The sequence below is a fragment of the Trichechus manatus genome, unplaced genomic scaffold, assembly GCF_000243295.1.
Source record: "Trichechus manatus latirostris isolate Lorelei unplaced genomic scaffold, TriManLat1.0 scaffold00058, whole genome shotgun sequence".
Taxonomy (NCBI): domain Eukaryota; kingdom Metazoa; phylum Chordata; class Mammalia; order Sirenia; family Trichechidae; genus Trichechus; species Trichechus manatus.
Genome location: NW_004443994.1, coordinates 10,508,724 through 10,533,735, shown reverse-complemented (window position 1 = coordinate 10,533,735; position 25,012 = coordinate 10,508,724). Strand labels below are relative to the sequence as shown.

Here is a 25,012-nt window from a genome sequence, read left to right as displayed (position 1 = left end):
ATGATGATACAAAATCATGCATGGTCATAATAACTATTCCAAGTGCAATGGACTTTAATATAGCAGAATACAATGCTAGATTCCATGCTAGAACTAACCAGTTGCCTTGGAATTGATTCCAATTCACAGTCACCCTACATGTTGCAGAGTACCGTACACTCCATAGGGTTTTCATGGCTGTGACCTTTCAGAAGTAGATTGCCAGGCCTTTCTTCTGTGGCACCTCTAGGTGGATTAGAAGTGCCAACCCTTCTATTAGTAGCTGCACGCTTAACTGCTTGCATCACCCAGGGACTCCTATCTTGTAACTGACTTGTAAGAAATAATTTTTTGGTGAGTTTTGGTGTAGTATCAAAAAAGAATATCCATGATTATTTGGAAAGGCTACTAAAATACTCCTACATTATCACAACAAATTGAAAACATAAGTAGATTTAAAAAAAAAAAAAGCCAACTTGAGAATCAGCTGAATTCTGTTAAACCAGACATGAGAGAGATTTCAAAAAATGTAAATAACATTGTTTAAAGTTTCTTTTTTTGGTAATGTAGTTATTTTTCACACAAAGAATGTTAACATACAATATTGTTACTATTAAATTAATAAACAAGCATTTTTAAATGTCTCAGTTTTCATTTCCACTATAGTAAATATAAATAGATATAATCCACAGAAACAAAAAGTTCATTGGAGTCCTCAATAATTTATGAGATAGAAAAGTTCAAGAACCTCTGTTATATACTGTTAATAACACTTTTTTTTCCCCCTTTTTCACATCTTGTTTTACTAGCTCATTGATAGACTTTTAAATAGAAATGACATTATACCAGAAGCTCCCTGAAGGCAGGGACTGGGGCATTTAGGCACTAAGGATAATAATAAAAACTGAATAAACATATTAAGAAACATAAGTGTCATGTTTGTATAAGGTATTCAATTTTAATAGCAGTTCAAAAATATGTCCCCACAAGTTTGGGGCATTTGGTTTAGAAAGAGATTATCACCATTAAATTATACTTTACAAAAGAAGCCTGATGTAAAGGTAAAAATCAGCAGCAAAAATTTAATTAAAGCCCAACTGTCTAACTTTATTTCAGTCTTTTTCATTTATATCCTCCACATGCATCTCACATGCCTTCCTAAATTATACAAAGCCCTATAATGAAGAGAATATAAAAATACCACAAATGAGAAAGAATACAATTAAACTATGGGAAACTTTAACAGGACTTGAGCAGCCGTGCTCAGTTTTGTTATACTGTCTGTTGCTCACACTATACCATTTCTCCTACTCATATTCCAACCCCATTCACTTCTCATTTTCTTACTTTACAAAGAATCAGACCTTTTAGATAAAAGCATAGTATACCTTTTTACTATAAAATTAAAGAATAAATTAAACTATCTCTAACTTTACAATTTCTTTTTTTTTTAGTATATATAAATTTTTTATTATGCAAAAATTTTTATTAGAATTGCAATACATTTATAGATTCACTTGGGGTAGAATTCACATTTTTTTTTCCTCATTCAAAAATTTATACACAAATTGTTTTGTGACATTGGTTGTAGTGCCTGCAATGTGTCAGCACTCTTCCCCTTTTCCTTTCTACCTGGGGATGTCTGAATTCATTTGTCCAGTTTTCCTGTCCCCTCCTGCCTTCTCATCATTCCTTTCGGGCAAGTGTTGCTCATTTGGTCTCATATACATGATGGAATTAAGAAGCACATTCCTTATGCGTGTTACTGTTTGTTTTATAGGCCTATCTAATCTTTGGCTGAAAGGTGGACTTCAGGAGTGGCTTGAGTTCTGAGTTAGCAGGGTGTCTGGGGCCATAGCCTAGTGGTTTTCTCCAATCTCTGTCAGGCCAGTAAGTCTGGCCTTTTTTTGTGAATTTTAATTTTGTTCTACATTTTTCTCCTGCTCTGTTGTGATCCCTGTCAGAGCGGTAGTGGTGGTAGCTGGGCGCCATCTAGTTCTTCTGGGTTAATTTTACAATATCTGAAGAAGAGTTTCAAACAAAAACAAATTGAGGTTCCCGTGTCAAAGTTACCTTTCTCCTGCTTCAAAATCTCACACTCAGAGTGATATTCAAGAAATGTACCTCGCTGAAGTTTAACTGATCACCTCTTGGGAGTCATTCATTCAAAAAGCAATCAAATGGCTACTATGCGCCAGACGGGAGTCCTTGTGGCTCAGCGGTTAAGCACTTGGCTATTAACTAAAAGGTCGGCAGTTCGAATCCACCAGTGGCTACGTGAAAGAAAGATTTGTGATGGCAATGGGTATGCGTCAGACACTGTGTAGACCCTAGACTATGCAAAGTTTGACAAAACATGTCCTCTGACATAAAATGTAGAGATAAACAGCAAATAGGAACAAAAGAGAGAACGTTACAATCAAATATACTGAGCACAATGATATAAACATACACTGCTATCTTGAAAGCACAAGAGAAGGATGCGCAACCTAGCCTGAAAAGTAATGGGGTTTAGTGATGGGAATGATCCCTGGGCTGAGTCTTGAAGGACGAGTAAGGAGACAGGAGGCTGTGCCAGAAGATAGGCAAGTTGGTGAGAGAGAAGAATTTGAGGAAGAAAGTGGCAGAGATAAGACAGCTTTACTTGGAGATCTTTCTGGGTCACATTAAAGAGCTCAACTTTCATCCTGTGAGCAGTAGCAGCCACTGAGAGAGGTTTTACTCAGGGCAGCTGCTTGTTCATTTTTGTATTTTACTAGATCACTGTGGAATATGGTCTGCCAAGCAGAACTTTCAGCTATAATGAAAATGTTCCATATATGTGCTGCCCAGTTCTGTAGCCACATGGGGCTATGGAGCACCTGAAATGTTACGAGTGAGACTGAGGAACGGAATTTTTAATTTTACTAAATTTCAATATAAATAGCCACACGTAGCTTGTGGCTACTTTGTTGGACAGTGCAGGGTTAGAGGCAGGTGCTGTAGACCAGGCAAGAGATGATGAACTAAGCACTGACAGAGATGGAGAGGAGGTAGCAAAGGCAAGAAACATTTAGGAGATGATACGGTAGGACCTGGTGATGGGCCAAACATAGGTGAGGCAGAAATAGTCAAAGATGATTCTCAGGTGTTGAGAAGGAGTAACCTAGTGGACAGCTGGGCCACATACTAAACAAGAGAAATACAAGAAGACGATATAGAGGAAAGCATGTTTCATTCTATTTAAAAAATCCAAAACCAAACCCGTTACCTCAAGTTGATTCCGACTCATAGAGGCCCTACAGGACAGAGCAGAACTCCCCATAGCGGTTCCAAGGCTGTAATCTTTACGGGAGCAGACTGCTGCATCTTTCTCGCGCAGAGAGGCTGGTGAGTTTGAACCACCAACCTTTCCATTAGCAGCTGAGTGCTTAACCACTATCCCACCAGGGCTTCTTCACATTCTGTTTTAGACATGCTGAATTTTACATGTCAACTGAGGGGATAAAACACTTTACTATAATACTAAGAAGTAGGTAATATTAATATAGAAGCCCTGGTTGCACAGTGGTTAAGCCCTCGACTGCTAACTGAAAGGTAGGTGGTTCGAACCTGCCATCGGCTCCGAGGAAAAAAGGTGTGGTAATCAGCTTCCATAAAGATTACAGCCTTGGAAACTGTGGGGCAGTTCTACTCTGTCCTATAGGGTCACTATCAGTCAGGATCGACTTAAGAGAAACAACATTAATACGCTGCTGCTTTTTCTTTTTTTAAGTAAGTAAGGAACTGTGGTACAAGAAGTTTAAATAACCTGCCCAAGGCCATAGGAAGTGGCAAAGGTAAATTCTAACTTGAGTTTATCTGATTCCAAAACTCATGCACAGTCCTTTATACCAACATCAGCAAATAGGTGATAGCTTGAAACCTTGGGAGTGGAAGAACTCCCCCCAGGAGAAAGTCTGTGGCCCAGAAGAGAGTCCTTGGGGAGTATAATCATCTAACAAACTGTCTCCTGAAACAGCATGGTCAGGGAAATGGAAGGAGAATGAGGTGAGGGCAATGCCATGAAAGCAAGGGGAGTGCAGCATTAGAAGAAGGGTGTGACCAACAGCATCAAGTCCTATGACAGGCACCAATGACAGCTCATTGGATTTTGCAAGTGGAAGTCGCTAGTGCCTTTAGTGAACCCAGTTTCAACAGAATGGCAGAGGCAGAAGCCTGATTATAGTGGGTTGATGAGCAAAGAGGATATGGTAAAGTAGAGAATACAAACATAAACTAGATACTTTCAGTGTTTACTAGGTGTTAGGATACTGAATATATGTTAGATTTAGCACTTATTGAATATATACTGAATGACAAACACTATGCCAGATGCTTTACATATATAATCTCATTTTATCTTCACAACAACCTGTGAGACCTGTAGGTATCATCTTATCCATTTTATAGCTGTGAAAACTGACACTCAGAGAGGCTAAACAATCTTCCACTCACAGAAAATGGTAAGCGAGAGAGTTTGGATTTGAATCCAAGTCTTTAGACTTCAAAGAAGACACTCTTTCCCTTTATACTTTTATACTTTCACATTATCAGAGTTTTTGAGGATTGCAGAAGAGTTATTTAAAAAATGTTTTTAAAACTGGGCTCAAGCCCTAGGAACTGATTATCTTCTTGAAGAAATAAGATTAAAATATATGAAACAACAGCAAACCACATAAGACAGTATATAAGTACTTGGGAAAGAAAGTATTATGCAGCCGATCTGCAATCCATTCTCTCCTGTTTGGGGTGGAAGGATGACCCCCTAAGCAAGAAAAAAGATGGGTGATTCAGGTTAATCTCCTGGTAAGCATACTAATAACAGACCTCCTGATAGAATAATGGTATTTGTAGCAGGAGAGTCTTCATCCATGAAATGCTGCTAGTGGATATACCCAGCCTAGGACTGCTTATGTTAAACAAACCTGGAATGTATGGATTTAAGCTATCTAACTATCTGAGTATGAAATGGAGATGCTTTATAACCAAGAGCACTCCTTCTGTGTCAGAGATGTGAACTGCACATATCACTTAGAGACCAGACAGGTAATCATGCTGCAGAACATGCACAATACAAAAAGGACCTAGGAAGCCATACTGATGGTCCTTAGCCTCTCCCTGCTTTGCCCGTGCCTCATGGTTACCTGGATCCTTTAAATCATTAGTGAAGCTTGATACAGGGTAGGCTCTCTAACTCACCTGAGTCTAACGGACACTCCCAGTCCTCTGTGTTATCCCTGTACTAAATCATGAAAGGCTACGTACATCAACCCTTCCCCGCAGTTACAGATTGAATTGTGTCCCCCCCAAATATGTGTTAGAATCCTAACCCCTATACCTGTGGATGTAATCCAGTCTAGGAATAAAGTTTTCTTTGTTAAGTTAATGAGGCCATACCAGTGTAAGATGTATCCTAATTCACTCCTGAGTTATAAAAAGAGCAAATCAGACACATAACTGAGCACATACTAGGGAAGACAGATGTTACGCCAGGATCGCCAAGAACCAGGGAACGCCCAGGGCTGCCGATGAGGAAGGAACCTACATGGTCAAGATCGTGGTTTCGACTTTCAGCCTCCAGAACTGTGAGAAAATAAATTTCCGTTGTTTAAAGCTATCCATTTGTGGTATTTATGTTATAGCAGCACAGCTAACTAAGACTCCTTGGTTTTGGATTTTGAACTAAAGCTTGAGGCTCAAGTAAATTTTTCAAAGATAGAGGGGAAATGGAGGCTGTGAATAAAAGGAAGAGGCAAGAACAACCCGTAGGTGCATGGGACAGTAAGAGTACAAATCTGACTGTAACAAGTGGTAAATAAAGCTGGAGACACAGGGTAGGAGAACATCACAGAGAACTTCAAAAGTCAGAGAGAAGAGTCTAAGCAGAATGAAGGTTTTTATTTTTTTCTTTTTTGTAAAAAAATAAGGTACTGACAATGGAACATGAGAAATACTATCCTGATTGTACTGTGAGGAAAGCATTCCAGATGAGGTTAATCTGGGATTAGGGAAGTTAGTTAAATGTATCGCAGTAATCAAACCATGGAGATTCTGAAGCCCTTAAACTAGGACCATGTCAATAGATACAGAGAGAAAGGAACAGTTAAACATCTTACAGGAAAAAAAAGCAGACCTTGTTAAATGACAAGATCAAGGCAATAAAGGTTAACAATAAATCCATTGTCAAAGTGAGCACCTACTTCCCTCCAGGAAGCAGAGCTTAATTTCCTCCCCTGAGAGTAGGCTAGACTTCATGACTTGCTTTCAAATAGAGTAGGGAAAGGGCAAAGCTTTGCAGTGCAGGAACTTGGCAAACACTATCTTAACTAAGCGATAAAGGTTAACATCACCAGTGATGTCACGTGGATGTCATGTTATCCCTGATAGGATATGACAAGGAGAATACTTCATTTCTCTGGTATTCTTTGCAAAAACAGTATAACCTCCATCTAATCATGAAAAAAAATCAGAAAAACCCAGATTAGAGGACATTCTACAGGACACCTGGCCAGTACTGACAAGGCCAAGGAAAGAGTAACAGAATGTCACAACCCGGAAAAGACAGGGCAGACATGAGAACTAAATGTAATGTGACACCCTAGATAAGATCCTGGAATATAAAGAGGACACTAGTGGAAAAACTGATGCAATCCAGTGAAGTCTGGAGTTTAGTTAATAGTAATGTGTCGATGCTGGTTTCTTAGTTTTGACAACCGTACCATGGCAATGTAAGACGTTAAAAATAGGGGAAACTAGGTGAGGGGTATATGGGAACTCTGTGCTAACTTCACAACTTTTTTGTATATCTAAAATAAAAAGTTTATTTTTAAAAGGTGAGACGCTGAGAGAATGTTGACATCAGAATTTGGGACAGGAGGAGGTTGAATTCAGGAATATGAATGACCCCAAGATGTACTGGAGTAGATTATGTTCTTTTCCACGAAGAACCCCACTGAATCCTAAGATTCAGGGAACACAGTTCATCCTGCAGCATACATCATACGGGTGTAAGAATGCTGTCTTAGTTATCTACTGCTGCTATAACAGAAATACCACAAGTGGATGGCTTTAATAGAAATTTATTCTCTCACAGTTTAGGAGTATAGAAGTCCAAGTTCAGGGTGCCTGCTCCAGGGGAAGGCTTTCTCTCTGTCAGCTCTGGGGGAAGGTCCTCGTCGTTAGTCTTCCTCTGGTCTAGGAGCTTCTCGGCATAGGGATCCCAGGTTGAAAGGACATGCTCTGCTCCTGGCCCTTCTTGTTTGGTGGTAATGAGGTCCCTCTCTTCTCTGCTTTCTTCTCTCTTTTATATCTCAAAAGAGGTTGACTCAAAATACACCCTAATCCTGTAGATTGTGTCCTGTTCATTAACATAACTGCCTCTAATCCTGTCTCATTAACATCATAGAGGTTAAGATTTACAACACACAGGATAATTATATCAGATCACAAATGGAGGACAGTCACACAATACTGGGAATCATGGCTTCACCAAGCTGGCGTACATTTTTGGAGGATACAATTCAATCCATAACAAATGCCTTGGAAGAAAGTATAATAAAGCATTGTCATGCTGCAAAAACCGCTGTGTTAAAAGGCTAGCACCACCACTTACTAGCTAGGGAGTCTGAAAAAGTTACTCTAGCCTTTCCAAGCCTCAACTTCCACATTTGTACAATGGTGGTAATAATGTAGGTTCATTTTTTATATAGTAGCTTTAGGATCATGGGAAAATCTTTGCCTAAACTAAAAATAAACAACACAACTTTAAAATAATTAATGATATCAGTAACCTACCGCTGACTGAAAATCAGGGTGGAAAGCTCTACTATCAGGCGAAAATTCCCAAAGTATGCCAGTACTCCTTCCTTCTGGAAAATAAACATAAAATACAATATCAGTGATAACATTCTTATCCAAAACTCCAAATATTGAAGAAAACTCAATAGCTTCTCAGCATAAAATGACACTTTTCATATCAAAACAAACCGAGCAGTTTTCTACTTTCTACAGCCAGATTTTACATTCTTTTTGAGGATTTAGAAATATAGTTGTTATTCTATACCATTTTTAAAATGTGGCATATTGTACAAAATATTCACTTAAACAGGTTGCAAATAGTTGTCTCAAGTTGAACTAATGAGTACTGCAAATAATCATTAGTAATATTAGTAACAATTATTCATGTTCACAAATATGAAGATCTAAGGATGTTCACTCAGAGTTACACATAACAATGAAACTTAGAACAAACACATAACAATAGGGAAGTGGCTAAATATATTACATCTCCATACGCCACCAAGAGATACAATGACAGAACCACATAGAGTGAGAATAAAAACAATTGCAGAACTTGAAAAAATGACCCAGAGTTTACGGCCTTCACACCCTTTCTTAGGAAATTATTTGAGGATAGGCTACAGAAAAACAAGTGAGTAAACCAAGAAAATTAAAGACATGGGATTCAGGAAACAAAGGCTCCAACCCAGGAGAGTAGTGAAAGGAAGCCCCAGGCCCTTGGGCAGCAGACCTAGAGAGCAGCCTGTTTAGACTGGAGCAAGAGGATGGAGAGCTTGGGGAGCAGGAATCTGAGAAAAGATATTTCAGAACTTTGATACTATCCTTGAGAAATGGAGCAACTCAAATATGTGAAAGGCAGATAATGCAAGAAAAAATGAAAGGCAGTTAGAAACTCTAGGAATTAGATAGGAAATGCAATCCTGGTTGTGAAATAAACCTATTTTAATATAATCAAAATAAACACTTTACTGACTTCCTATGTTTAGGATCAACTGGAGATAAAGGGAAACTTATTGTGATTATTGAATAAAATATAAATATTTAAAAATATGGGCAATACAAAAATACAAGTACAGATGACAGAAATTAAGAAGCGAAGTGGGAGAGAAGTACAAGGGAGGTTAAAAAAAAAAAAAAAAGCCCATTGCCGTCAAGGTGATTCTGACTCATAGCAACCCTATAGGACAGAGTAGAACTACCCCATAGGGTTTCCAAGCACCAGCTTGTGGATTCGAACTGCTGACCTTTTGGTTAACAGCCATAGCACTTAACCACTGTGCCATCAGGGCTCCTCTAATGCTTAATACCTCCACCTTAAAAAGTATCAAGAAGTCCTATGAACCAGAAATAAAGGTATTTAAGTTTTAAAAATAACAAAGAACTAAAAATACTATAACTACATTGGAATGAAGAAAGGAAGAGAAATAGAGCTGTAAGAGTTAAAGCTTTATCCATCATAGCAAGAAGATAATACCAAAAAAAAAAAAAAAATACCAAACCTGTTGCATCGAGTCGATTCCAACTCATAGCAACCCTATAGGACATAGTAGAACTGCCCCATAGGGTTTCCAAGGAGTGGCTGATGGATTTGAACTGTCAACCTTTTGGTTAGCAGCCGTAGCTCACCATAGTTCTTAGCCATTGCACTACCAGGGCTCCAAAACTGACAAATCAAGATGTAGTAGATTCAAAAGATGGGTAGCATCAACTCCTTCCCTTCCTGTATGTACATAATGCTCATCTTATCAAGAAGTGCTGTCTTATTCCCCTCCCCTTAAATCCTGGCTGGCTGAAGTGACTAGCTTGACCAATGCAGTGGAATGCTGTGGAAGTGACGTTCTGGGTCTTCTGAGGCTAGTCTTAAGAAGTCTTGAAGCTTCTTACGGAACGGTCTTTTTGAACACTCCCTCTTAGGATGCTCCTTCTCAGAACACAGTTATCAGGCTATGAGAAGCCCAAGCTACATAAAAGGTCACATATAGGCACAGGTGGCTCAGTGGTAGAAATCTCATCTTCCATGCAGGAGATCTGGGTTCCATGGCCAGCAAGGCACCCCATGTGCAACCACCACCCATCGTCAATGGTGGTTTGCATGTTGCTATGATGCTTATAAGGAGCCCTGGTGGTGCAGTGGTTAAGCCCTCATCTGCTAACCAAAAATTCACCGATTCGAACCCACCAAACTCTGCAGAAGAGAGATGTGGCAATCTGCTTCTGTAAAGATTTACAGCCTTGGAAACCCTATATAGGGTGACTATGAGTCAGAATCGACTCAGTGGCAGTGGGTTTTTGGATGATGCTTATGATGTTGAGTGGGTTTCGGTGGACCTTCTAGACTAAGACAGACTAGGAAGAAAGGCCTAGCGATCTACTTCTGAAAATCAGCCAGTGAAAACCCTATGGATTACAATAGTTCAATGCACAACCAGTTATGGGGATGGCCAGGACCGGGCAGCATTGCATTCCATTCTCCATTGGGTCATCTGCCTTCACATCATAAGTCAGGGGCCAACTTGGGGACAGCTAACAACAACAGCACTCTATAGACAAGATCAGCTGAGCTCCCAGAAAAGAGTCAGCATCAACTGCCAGCCATGTGTGTGAGCCCCTCTTGGAGGTCCAAGCCAACTGAGCCTTCAGATGACTCCAGCCTCAACTGCCATTTAACAGCACCCACCTGAGAGACCTCAACCACTTAGCTTCTGTCTTTCTTCCTCTCTCTTTCTTCCCTCCCTCCATCCTTCTTGTCTTTCTTAGTATTAAGAACCCATGAATCAATGGGTTTCGATCAACTGCGTCATTATTCTTACTGGCGATCAAAATGTCCCATCTTTATCCAATGGGAGACCCTTTATGTTGGTTCCTGTCCTTTTGACAAACCCATTAGTCTCTGACAGGTTGCTTTCTGACACAAGATTACCAGGGTTATTTGGTTGTATGCAATACTTTAATATGTGAAATTTAACATTTTTATCCTGTTTTTGTAATACATATTATACACTCATATGCAGAATATTATTTTTGACTCATATGCACATAAACATACACATGTAGGAAAAAAAAGTAAACAGGATATATACCTAGATGTAAATGGTAACTAAGTAAACAGTATAAAAAATGATCTCTAGGTTGATTATATTTTCTTTTTGTTTCTCAGTATTTTCTAATTCTCAAATGAAAATGAATCACCTAATTTTAAAACTAGCCTCTATTTATTATTTACCATAGCAGTTTTAATTTACAATATTGTTATAAAGGGCCTTAATCTTTCATTTCAATAAACAACAACTGATGTTCAAATGTACAATTTTATGGTTCTTTTTCTACCTTTCTGGAGTTCCCCCTTTGCCTCTTTTAGAAGATCATCCTTCTTCTGGTCTCTGACCCTGGCTACACCACCCCTCCACGAGACAAACCTTTATTTCTAATGGCATATGGGTCACTTTCCCTTGGCATACTCACGTATCACCACAAACCTCATCACATCTAAAAGTTATCTTCTTCTCAAACTGGTTCTCCCATTTCCTTCCACAGTATCACATTCCTTTAGTGATCCTCTAGTGCTCTGGGTCATTTTGGCCCCTTCTTTCCCTTCATTCTCTGAAATCCAAGTTAATTACCATGCCACTGACTGTAAAATGGCCTTTAGATTTGTTTCTTCCACATTAATATAACCACTACCATCAACACCAAAATTAAATTCTTCATTATCTCTCACCTGCATAACATTATCTTTCTAAAATGCCAATTGTATCAGGTTATTTTCTGGCTAAAGGTCCTGTAACTACTCAATAAAATGTAACAATCCAAGGCTAGTGAGTTGGAACTTTTATTTCATAAGGTGGTTCTATATTACTCATCCAAATTTACAGCAACAACTCCCACACACACCCCATGCCCTGATCAACCCAAGTCCTTAATCTCATCCATGAAGACCTGATACTGTCTCCTCAGCGCCTTTCCTAGGTTTTCTGCGCTAGGAAGCCTTTTCTACTTTTTTCTGCCCCTCTAAGCGTGTATTGTTTGGGTGGAGGGGAGGGGGGAAGGCGAGGCTGTGTTTAAGTCCCATCTATCACAGAAGCTCTCTTAAGCAAAAAAACAAAACAAACCCGTTGCTGTCGAGTCAATTCTGACTCATAGGACCCTACAGGACAGAGTAGAACTGCCCCGTAGGGTTTCCAGTGAGCACCTGGTGGATTGGAACTGCTGACCTTTTGGTTAGCAGCCAATCTCTTAATCACTGCACCACCAGGGCTACAAAAAAAGCCCTTAGATAATACAAAAATGCATAAATATATATAGGAAAATTTATTCGCTATTTATATAAACTGTAAGAATATACATCAAGAATATACATCAGTAGTTATTTCTGGAGGATCAGCTATAGAGAACTCTATACTTACTAAATTATCTCTACAAACTCAATTTTTTAAAAACATCTATAATCAGAAAAAAAAAAGATTAATAGAAATTAACCCAGTGATCTTTCCACTCCCTAAATTACTATAGCATTACCAATCCTTCATTTGGTATACATTGTTTTTATTTTTTTTAATAGTTTCCTATATTTAAATCATAGCTCACGAAATGAAGACATCGGTATATCATATCCTTATCCCCTGCTCCCCACCCTCTTAGTTCAAAATCGCTGTGAGCCTCACTGGGGTGTAGAACTGCTTCAATAGTCCTGCTCCTACAGTCCCTCAGTGGTGAAATGGTAACATACTCCACTGTTAACTGAAAGGTTGGAGGTTCAGCTCTACCCAGAGGTACCTCAGAAGAAAGTACTGGTGATCTACTTCCAAAAACTCAGCCAATGAAAACTCTACGGAGCCTAGTTCTACTGTGATACACATGGGGTAGCCATGAGTCGGAAACGACTCAATGGAAACTGGTTAGTCTTGCTTCTATATTTTCTGGTCTTGTACGCCAATCCCTCTCAATATTCTTAATCCTATACCCATAACAGCTAGAACTCACATGTAGGGCATATTTCCAGAGGCATGAGTAGCCATTAGGTAAGCTTCAGGTTATGGTAATTCCTTCTTGTTAATTTATCCCCTTCCATCCCACTCAAGTATACCTACTGGAATACAAGTGAGATACATACTACTAAAAGGATAAGATTAAATCTGTTGTAATACCTTTAAATAGATGACAAGCTTTGATACTTTATTGTTAGTAAATTATAACAAACCTCGCAACTGACTTCTCATCAATATGGTGTTTCCACTTTTGTCGTCTATGTTTAAGGCGCTTTGCCTCTCGTAAAATTCACACTTGCCATGGCCTCTGCATGACTCTGTGAGGGCAAAGAAAACAGGATTTGTCTGATCCCTTCTAGAGCTTAGAAGAAAATTCTTATATCCAGTGATTATGAAAATCTGGATTTTCTTACCATGGCAAAGAAAAGTTTCCAACTGCTGACAGTGGCTAGGGCCAGAGGTTTAGAAAGTAGGGGCAAAGACAAGTAAAATTATTATGCACCTACTACTGCTAGTATTGTGCTAAATACTGTGCTATCACCAATGGCTTGGAGTAGGATGGCACCCTTTGCCACCACTGTTGTTGCTGGGTGCCATCGAGTTGTGAGTTCCACTCACAACAACCCCATATGACAGAGTGGAACTGTCCCATAGGGTTTTCTAGGTTGTAATCTTTATGAAAGCAGATTGTCAGGTCTTTCACCCACAAAGCCACTGGGTGAGTTTAAATTACCAACCTTTTGGTTAGCAGTCAAGCACTTAACCAGTGTGCCCCAGGGCATATTAGAATAAAAACTCTGGGCATCCCAAATTGGTACCTTGCATAAAAATACAACTGTGCTCTACAGTAGCAAAAATGAGGCCCTTTTTATAGGTTATTTAGGCTTTTATAGACTGGTTCAGAGCCTGAGCACATTATTGTGCCTTTCTGAGTACCCATAAACTAGAAATGAGTTTGGGAAACAAAATTCATGCCTATATTTATAACCATTTGCTTAACTTAAAGCATTCAAAGCTTTTGGATATTAAATTACAAGACAAGGTTTGAGCTAACACACAGGATGGGGTGGTCAAATCAGGCTCGTGTGAAACAGTGATCTTACCTAGTATCAAGCTTTATTAAATGTTACAAAGATATGGTCATCAAAAGAGTCTGGTGAAGCAGAAAGAGGCCTGGGACATCAAGGGCAGTCAGCAACCCAGGTCCTTCCTGCACTGAACAGGCATCTCTGGCCCAAAATAGGGGCATGCTCAACTAAGTGAGGGTCATGAAGTTCCTCACACAGCAGGAAGAGTTTAAATTATGAAACATCTCCATTTTACACCCCCAGAAAGTTGTACAGCCTACATGACATTCTCCAAGGAGCCATGCTTCATAGATCCTGAGTTCTCTTCACTGTAAATAATCCTTAGCCAGGGACATCCTGCTAAGCACATTTCAGAGTTAAGGTACCTTCCTCTTAACAAATATCAGTACTCTATTTACCCAACAGGCATTGGTGTTTCAGTGGTAGTCCAGTTGGCACCATGGTTAAGTACTCAGCTGCTAACCAAAAGGTTAGCAGTTCAAACCCAACAGCCACCCTGCAGGAGAAAGATGTAGCAGTCTGCTTTTGTAAAGATTTACAACCTTGGAAAGCCTGTGGGGAAGTTCTCTATCTTACAGAGTCGCTATGAGTCAGAACCGACTCTACGGCAACAGGTTGGTTTATGCTGAAGATCAGGTTCAATTTCCTGCCAGTGCACCTCATAAGCAGCCACCACCCATCTGTCAGTGGAAGAACTTGCATATTGCCATAATGCTGAGCATGTTTCAACAATGTTTCCAGACTAAGACAGATTAGAAAGAGAGGCCTGGAGATCTATTTCTGAAAATCAGCCAGTGACAACCCTTTGGATCCCAACAGTCTAATCCACAATCGATCATGAGAGTAGCACAGAACTGTTTCATCCTGTTGTGTATGGGGTTACCATGAGTGGGGGCTGACTCAATGGCAGCTAACAACAACACTTACCCAAATGTCTTGTTGACAAGTAGATTAAACTGGGTCACTAGTCACCTTTTGTTCTCTCTTTCCCCCAAGGAAGTAAATGGATTGGCAGGCCAGCTGTTTGCACATATTCCTCCCAGGGTTACTTAAAAACTTGATGATATATCTTACTCTTACTTCCTCATTGTCTAGTCCTCCAGTATCAGACCTAAATCAAATAATTTCAACAAAATGGTTAAATCACAGAATCGCAGAATAAGAATGGAACTTTAAAGATTATTTAGTGCAAGCTCCACCCAAAGCTTCTATCCTATTACGTCTATCTGATTTAAAATATGTTGTGGTAGAACAGTACATTTAAAAGGCAGGCCATTAACCTCGTTATAATGCTTTAATCATTGGGGATGTCTTTCTTCTGTAAAACAGAAGTCCCTCTACGTCTCTTCACCATCATCACTTGGTCCTAGTTCCAGGTCTGAAATAATCCAGAATAAATCTACTCCCTCTTTCACTTACAAGTGCTTTCACATTTCCAAGCACATTTTAAAGTCATCATGTCCCCAGCTTCTTGTCCTTTCTAGGCTGACATTTCTGAGTCCTTCAATTACCTGTGATAGGACAACAGCTAGCTAACCTAATCTGCCCTCTACCATTATCTAGAAGCCCTTCCCTGAACACACGCAGGTTCAGGAAACTCAGATGGTGATGATCTTGACTGTGGTCTGACCAGGCAAACTATACTATTGCCATCCAGTTGATTCCGACTCATAGTGATTCTACAGGACAGAGTAGAACTGCCCCATAGGGTTTCCAAGGAGTGACTGGTGGATTTGAACTGCTGATCTTTTGGTTAGTATTGGAGCTCTTAACTACTATGCCACCAGGGCTCCAGGCAAACTATAACTTTGTTTTAATTGGATATTGTGCTTCCCCTGTAGAGTCTAAATTTGAAATAACTTTCTTTGCATAGCAGATGTGACATGCTATTGGAGCCCTAGTGGCACGGTGGTTAAGAGGTCGGCTGCTAACCAAAAGGTCGACAACTGTAGTTGTGGTCATCTACCACCTCCAGGTCATTTTGCCCTTCTTACACTACTGTTAAACCTAAATGCAAAACTTAACATTTATCACTAGCAAGTTCTGTCTATTTGTTCCAGCCTATTATTCTAGTCCGAAGCTTTTGTAAAAATGTAATACCTCATCCAACATATGGATTAGTTCCCTTCCTGACTTTGTTTCAGTCATTTGATAAGCTTGCTTCTTAAAAAATCTACATTGAGAATAAAATAGTAACTAGGGTGGCCGTAACAATTCTCTCTGCTGACATCTATTTTAATCATCACATACCAAGTCCAAACTATCAATCTGTTTTCTTTCCTGGTATTGAAAGAAAAAATGAATTAAGAAAGCTAGCAAACTTAGAGAAAGAGAGGGAGACAGCTGTGCTAAGGTAATTTCACTGTACAAATCTGAGAGGATGCTCTGTGCTCACAGAAGAGGATGAAGCAGTTACCACTGAACAAGGAAGGTAGAGCTAGACTTTAACTCCTCCTAAACCAAAAATGAGGAAGGCCTTACAGGAGCTGGAGCCCTGGTGGTGCAGTAGTTAAGAACTTGGCTGCTAACCAAAAGGTTTGCAGTTCGAATCCACCAGCTGTTCCTTGGAAACCCTATGGAGTACTTCTGCTCCGTCCTATAGGGTTGCTATGAGTCAGAATCGACTTGATGGCAACAGGATTTTTGTTTGTTTGTTTATATATGCACATATATATTTTTTTAACATGATTACTTAACATTTTTTACCATGGCAGGTCCCTTAATTAGTAGTAAGAGTTATTAGCTAACGGTAATTTTGCTTTTATTTAGATTATGTGTATGTTAGAGAAATACTAATAAAACAATTAATTCCCAAAACTTACTTCTCCCAGTCTATTGCTGGTTAGTCTATGTAAAAAAAAAGTTGAAAATCTTTTATTTTAGTAGGAAAAAGATTAATAGATTATTCAAGTTTTTAAAAAATATTTTGCTTTCAATATCAAACATCTTTTATTGCAGGTAAATTTAGTGGGAAATATAAATCACCCAGGCCTCAGTATTGAATTTTGCTTTAGTAAACTATACTAGGTTGCTGTTTTTAGCACTTACCTAGTCAAAAGAATATTAATTTTTGAAATTGTATTATCTTTTGAAATGTTGCTATCACAGTTACTGTACTTACCTAAAATTTTCCTTTGAGGGTACTCTAACTGGAGAAAAGGATTAGGTGTAATTAAGAATTGGCAATACTACTAAAATCTTTTTAAAACAAGTTTTTCTTTTTTAACACTATTAATGGCAATATGTTAGTGAGTCCTAGCATTTATTTCATGGCAATGTTGGGGAAATTTTTCTTTAGACTACACATAAGACCAATATTCTTATAATTCTTGTCTCCTGATGTAAATTAAATTTACTGTATCTGACATAACAAATCCTTCATTGTTCAACACCACTTCACACATATTTTACTGAGATAAAGCACTAAACAAGAGACAGAAATTCTCACCTTCAAGGCATTACACCACACCTAGTACCCTTAAATAAATGCACCGAGAAGTACCTGAAGGCACATTTTCTTCATATTGGAATCATTTAATGATTAGATACCAAGGTAGTAGTATAACATAGAAGAGCAAATGCATACTCAGTGATTTTCTTTTCACGTTTAGCCTAACCGTTTTTGAAATTTATTGTTACTCATTTCAAGCCGTGGTTTGATTGGGGATGAGGCGATTCAGAAGAAACACGGATGAAAAATAAGCCTATCGGGGAATCATAGTATGTACAAAGGATGGTGGTTTATCCTTAAAAATAGGACATTAAAGCATAAATGTATTTATTTTACAGATAAGAGATTAGCCTGTTTGGTTTTCTTGATATTTAGTATCCTGCCCAAGAAGGGGTGAAAGCCGATTATCAGAAAAAACTTGTAGGATTTTAAACTCAATGAGTCGGCATCGACTCAATGGCAACAGGTTTGATTTTGGTTTTGGTACACAGGTAGTGGAGCCTTGTTGGTGCAGAGGTTAAGAACTTGGCCGCTAACCAAAATGTCGGCAGTTTGAATCCACCAGCCACTCCTTGGGCAGTTCTACTCTGTCCTATAGGGTCACCATGAATAGGAATTGACTCAACAGTAACGGGTTTAGTTTTTTTTTTTTTTTTTTGGTTTATACAGCTAGCAGTCAAGAAATCAAACGACTATTACATTGGGCAAATGTGCTGCAAAAGACCTCCTTAAAGTGTTAAAAAGCAAAGATGTCACCTTGAAGACTAAAGTTTGCCTGATCCAAACCATGGTATTTTCAGTTGCCTCATATGCATGCGAAAGCTGGACGATGAATAAAGAAGACCAAAGAAGAATTAATGCATTTGAATTACCGTGTTGGTGAAGAATATTGAATATACCACGGATTGCTAAAAGAATAAACAAATCTGTCTTGGAAGAACTACAGCCAGAGTGTTCCATAGAACTGAGGATGGCGAGATTTCGTCTCACTTTGGACATGTTACCAGGAGGAGTGAGTTCCCGGAGAAGGATATAGTGCATGATAAAGTACAGGGTCAGCAACAAAAAGGAAGACTCTCAATAAGATGGATTGCCACAGTGGCTGCAACAGTGGGCTCAAACATAGCAACAATTGAGAGGATGGTGCAGGACCAAGCAGTGTTTCGTTCTGTTGTACACAGGGTCACTATGAGTCGGAACCAACTCAACAGCACCTAGCAACAACAATAAAAATATAGATTGAAAGGTCACTGGGTAGTGCAAGTGGCTTGCACTTGACTACTAACCTGAAGGCTGGCAGTTCAAACCCACCCAGAGGTTCCATGGAATAAAGTCCTGGCAATCTGTTTCTAAAAAGATTAAAGCCAAGAAAACCCTATGGAGCAGTTCTACTCTGTAACACATGGGGTTGCCATGAGTCAGAATCGATTGATGGCAACAGATTTGGTTTGGTTTATATAGACAGAGGAGAATTCCTTAAGCTTTAAATTACTCCACCAGAAGATTTTAAAACTTCAGTAAATATATTAGAGGCAGGTATAAAAACAGCGATCAAAACACTACATAACCTATATACAACCTGTAACACCCTAAATCAAAGAATCTTACTTTCCACTATTTCTTCAGTAGGGCATACCTTTAAAAGCTATAGGTAATTTGCTTCTATTTTTCACTTGAATTTTTTTTAGTTGCAATTACAAAATCTTCTTTTAAGAAAAAAGCTTACACAAATAGCCTAAAAAATAGTTGGAATAAGTATCTAGTCAAAGTGCTTTCCAAATACCAGTTCTCATTCTATACGTGACAAGGATTTCATCATGATTTGCACAATTATTTTGTTAGGCTTACTTAAAATAACAAAATGCACAAAGTGACCTAGGGAATCACGGCACAAAAATCTAATAAATGTAGGGTCTGAAAATAGATACAACACAGAATTTCTTTGCATGGAAACATACATCCTTTCATATAATTTTTTCTATTTTGGTTGCCTGTGAATAGATTCACTTTAGTTAGATAAATTTATTTCATACTAAAACAGCAAAACACAGGAAGGCATCAAAGAAGCAACAACCATCTTTAAAAAAAAAATCGCTGCTGATTTCCTTCACTTATCAATTTTACTAAGGAAACGGTTAATTTCCTTTTTAAAAATCCAGCATGTATTCCATTGGTTTTTAAAAAAAGTATTTATCTCACATAATTAAACATCCAACTTGCCAATCCATGCATAGCCAGACATTTACTAAGCCTGTGATTTCAGTGGCCAGCAGAGAACAGCAATTCATAATATTCACATTTAAAAATGTGTGTAACCAATCTGTTATCTTTCACCAGCTTATACTCTTTTCATAACGCATTGACTATGTGTTGCTCATGTTCAGAGAACATATTTCTAAATTACAGCATGATATTAAATTCACCTGTGTACCCATATACATTGTTTCCACAGTTAACCTGTATTTTAATTAGTTTGCATCGTTTTTGAGAAACAGTACTTAGGAAACAAAGTACCTATATACCAAATATCTAAGACCTATAAAAGGAAGAAGTCTTTTGATGCATCTTAAAATGGTAATATATTAATGATTATAACATTTAAGAAAGTAGTAAAAGTCTTGAACTTGCCACAGGATCAGAAAATATTTTATTAGTTTCCTGAAAAGATGTTTTCTCTTGTTATCATTAGAATTTCAAACTAAGAAGCTATATTTTTCACTATCTATTAAATTTTTTTAAAAAGATGAAGGAATGAACAGTAGGAAATGCCAGTACAAATAGCCTATTTCTTCAGAAAAATAAAGTGATTATGGATATCTTTTGGAGTACAGGAGCACTTATTTTTATACATTAAAACACATATAGTTTTTAAAACATTTATATTATTTAAATTTGTGACTTCAAATGCGTGATCTGCAGAGATGCTTTGATATATCTGATTCTTGCAGAAATAATGCCAAATTGGCTTCTGAGTCACATCTTTGTAGGAGTCAACATGAACAAAAATAGAAGAATATTAATACACATTTGTATGAATTTTTTTCAAAGATCTTCAAATAGTCACAAATATCCAGTAATGTAAAGATTTTAGTAATACCAAACAAGGAGGGAAAAAAAAAGCCAGAAATCACATTTAAGTTTTAAAACATGTACTTTTATGCCATGTGTATTACATTAAATTTATAAAATTCTAGGTTACATTCATGTATTACTTCCAAATATGTATTTTCAACTTGGTAGTATATCTAGGTTGAAAAATAGTTGATTATCAAGAAACCAAACAAACATGCAAGGGATACAAAATTGCTAATTTACAAATGTATATGTAGAAAAATAATTTTAGCTATAGAATTTAATATGCTTTACTCCCTGAGATTTACTGCGAGAATCCTCTTTAAGCTCAGTCCTGGAATTGTGATGAAGTCTCTGAACAAGACGCCCCCATTGCTGCAACCGGCTTAACTAATGAATATGTAATTAAGCAGAAAAGAAATAATTTAACTGGTTATACAGGAATCTGTACCTTCCCCAGGCTGCTAGATCATGAATACATCCAGAAAGACAGACAAATGTCTCTATCTGTACAATCCTGAAAGTTTTAAGTAAAAATTAAAAATACTGGGGTCATTTGTCTCTCTCAAAATTTATAAATCCAAACAGTCACAGCAATACAGACACACGTTATTATTTTGTTTAATAAACAAGATAACATATTACAAAAGTGATCCCTGAATGGGTTTGGAGTTGGTCTTTATAAATTAAGAAATGTATGTTTAGACTTATGTTCCCTGAAGTCACCATTCCCCAATCTTGTCTGCTTGTTAGGCTTATTGCAAAACCACACTCACCAGTATAAGGCAGAATGCATACAGCACCGTGCAATGGTGAATTACGTAAGCAATCCTACCAATTGCTCTCCAATAGAAAATGAGAAGCAACAAATCTGTAAGAAGGAAAGATTAGTAATACATTACATAGGAAGAAAGCTGCATTGTTTTGCAAATGTATTTAACTCTTTCCTCTGGCAAATCATCACTGTCTACTCTGAATCTAGCACCAAACCAAAAACCTGCTGCCATCGAGTCAGTTCCAACTCATGGTGACCCGGTGTGTTACAGAGTAGAACAAAGCTCTAGAGGGTTTTCTTGGCTGAAATCTCTGAAGAAGCAGATAAGCAGGGCTTTCTTCCACAGTGCCCCTGGGTGGGTTCGAACCATCAACCTTTCAGCTAGTAGCGCTAGTAGCCAAGCGCAAACTATTTGTGATACCTAGGGACCCACAGTGGCTGGCGTATAGACATGTAACATAATATTTGTTGAATGAATAAATGGATAACTCGTCTCCAGTGTTAAATAAAATGAAAATATTATCAAATAATTTTTTAAAAGCTTAAATTACTGATTTTCAGCATTAAATTAATTCAGACAGTGATAAGATGGTGGCAGAAAAGGTTGAAAATGACCAGCTGATTTATAACACAAATTCAACAAAAAATATAGAAAATGAACAAAGGACAAATTAAATATTAACTTAAAATGGCAACACCACCACGAGGTCATGACATCAGTTTTTCCTTAAAAGGTCCTGAATCGAAATATCATGATTTAGGAAATATACCGAAACAGAAACATCTCAAAATATCAATGTAACTTTTTATTTTTTGCCTGTTTACCAACTGGTTAAAATGAAATTTAGACAGGAAAACAAGTGGCTAACATGGATGGACACCCGGGGAAGCATTCAGGTTTTGTGAGGTCTAAAGCTTATATAAAGTGGGACCTTCTCTTCTAAAAATAAAAATTGCAAATAAAAAATTAGATATGAATACTTACAAAAAGAAAATGTCTCATCAAATTACAAATGTTAAAGAGAAAAATACCACAAATGTGAAACATCCAGAAAAGTAATAGAACAGCCCTGGTTGCGCAGTGGTTAACAGCTCGGCTGCTAACCAAACTACTGGCAGTTCAAATCCACCAGACGCTCCTTGGAACCCTATGGGGCAGCTCTACTTTGTCCTATAGGGTCCCTATGAGTCAGAATCAACTCTAAGGCAATGACTTCTTTTGTGTTTTTTTTAATTGACTGTCTGTTATAGGTCTCCAAGTACATTTTGCCTACATATTTTGGCTGCACACTCTTTGATCATCAATTTATATGACGATTTTATATTTTCTGTAGAGAGAATAAAAAGAATTCACTTTTCATTCACCTTTTAAAAATTTCTGATAGTTTAGAAAAGTTTCTTTCAGCTTCATAGCTCTTGTTTGTAAATTTTTTGGATTATCTTATTTGAGAAAACCTTTACCAAGTTTCTTTCATACAAGTTTTCCTGGGTAGTAACTACTTTTGGAATTGACACCATTCATTAACCAGAGTATGTGGTGTATTATGAATTTTGTGTTATCCTGGACAAAGACGGCATTTTGTGTGAAGCCAGAATATTTTTCCAATGTCTTCACATGATTTACTCTTCTTTTAATTGGATTATTAAATAATGCAATAACCTATTAATTACTTCTATTCAAAAGTTATCTCTTCCTGTTAATGAATTACTGCATTTTGGTATGATCTAATTCTTTTGGTTACAATTCACATCTTAGTGGCAGAAAAATGTTTATTGATTTCATCGTTTATAATTTTTGTTTCATATTCCATTATGTTTATTTAATTTTCTCTCAATTTTTTAATAAATTACAAAATAAAGTTCCTATATAAATGTCCAAATCAGGAATCTGTTATTTCTCTCTTATTTTATTGAGATGGTCCCAATGTCTTTTGCAGTTAAAATGACATGTTCCCAACTTCCTCTTTACCTAATTGTACAAATGCCCTTGGTCACTCCAACTCCATCTAACATGAGGGGAAATATGAGAGGGGTGAATGTGGAGTAAAAAAAGTCTGGATTTTAATTGATTGTGGCTAAAACAGCTTACTTTACAAATCTTAACAAAACAAAACTATCAGCATAGGAGCACATTTCCAGGACCCTTGGAGGTGAAGGACTCTGAAGCTTAAACTTCTTTAGCTTCACAGTTAATTCCACCTGAGAGACTCTTGGGACGCAAAGCGACAACAAAACAGAACAAAATCCAAACTCATTGATTCCCACTCATGGCAACCCCGTGTGTTACAGAGTAGAACTGAGCTCCATAGGGTTTTCTTGGCTGTAATCTTTATGGAAGCAGATTGCCAGGCCAATCTTCCATGGCACCCACTGTGTGGGTTCGAACCGCCAACCTTTTGCTTAGCAGCTGAGAGCAAAAACATTTGCATCACCCAGGGACCTACAAGGGCCTGTCACTAGTAAAAAAAAAAAAAGTCCAGGCCTCTGTTGTCTGGGGCTTCACTCTGCAGCTGTCATCTTCATCTGAGATCAGGCAAAGTTGAGAAAGCTAACTTTTTTTTCTCCTTATGGATTCTAAAAGCTTCATCCTCAAATAAATAAACCAAAAGCATACTCTATGTATTCTTTGTACAATTCCATGAGTATTTTAAAAAGAAGTAGACGGTAAACCACATATCACATACCAAAAATGAAGTAGCCTGTAGAAATAGCAATATTCACATTCAGAAGAGATGAATTACCCCTGTAAATATTTTTAAAAAACATTTTTTAGCACATCGGTTATCAATGATGCCTACTTTTTTTTTCTATTGAGATTTAAATATAATGAAAATGTTTTCTGTACTTTCTCAAATGTTAAGTTGCCATTTTCAAATACAAATTGTAGGCAGAGCCAACATGGTGCTATAGACAGAAGGACTGTGCTGTCCCTCTGCAGCAAAGACCAAAAACACTACGTAAAACAGACATCAGTCCTGGAACCCTAAGTACCTAATGAAGGAATAAAGAAGTTGATCAAGCACTGAATGGAAAAAGAAACTGACAGAGAACAGAGAATGAGGAAAGCTACGGAGTGGAGGTCCCATACCAGCTAACGTGGCTGGATTCGTCATCTTGGGCTTCAGCCACCGAAGAACTCAGAGAGTAGGGGAAGGCGACTCCACAGAGCTCCCAACAGGAGACAGAGCACCCAGTAACCAGGGATACACGCTTTCCCACCCCACCCCCTTTCTTCCCTCTGTGCAGTCCCCACTGATTGCCCATGGGCCGAGCCATGGTTGCTTGCCCAAAGAGACACTAGCTCACTGCTGCCAGAGTCAGCCCCGCCGCCACCGGCCTGCCCCTCCAGCCCCATTTTTTTTGCTTGTACTTTTTTTTTTTTTTTTGGTTTGTATTTTTGTTTGTGTGTTTTTTGGGTTGTTTTTCTTTTTTTGGCTTTTTTTGTTGTTGTTGTTGCTTCTTTAGCCCCGTGTGCCATTCCCTCCCCTTCGTGACAGGCTGTGATTTTTTTGGTTTGTTTGCTTTGTTATTTTTTATTTCATTTTATTTTTTGGCTTTTTTTGTTGCTTTTCTCTCTCCCTTCCTTCCTTCTCTTTCTCTGACACAGCTAGCCCCATGTGCCATCCCCTTCCCTTCTTAACAAAACCAAACCAAACCCGTTGCCATCCACTCAATTCTGACTCATAGTGACCCTATAGGACAGGGTAGAACTGCCCCATAGGATTTTTAAGGAGTGGCTGGTGGATTTGAACCGCTGACCTTTTGGTTAGCAGCCAAGCTCTTAACCACTGCACCACCAGTGACAGGCTGTGATTTTTTGGTTTGCTTGCTTTGTTCTTCT

At 38.1% G+C, this 25,012-nt stretch overlaps 1 long non-coding RNA gene across 1 annotated transcript in view; it reads right to left on the bottom strand.

Moving 5' to 3' along the window:
- Window positions 1-7,501: 7,501 nt before the first annotated feature.
- LOC101349810 (uncharacterized) overlaps window positions 7,502-25,012 on the bottom strand; it is a 41,023-nt gene continuing 23,512 nt past the window's right edge. The window contains exons 3-6 of the long non-coding RNA XR_002824475.1: window positions 21,173-21,267; window positions 14,801-14,984; window positions 12,998-13,102; window positions 7,502-7,868 (exon numbers count right to left, since the gene is read on the bottom strand). This is a non-coding gene — a long non-coding RNA (uncharacterized LOC101349810). The remainder of the gene's footprint in view (window positions 7,869-12,997; window positions 13,103-14,800; window positions 14,985-21,172; window positions 21,268-25,012) is intronic.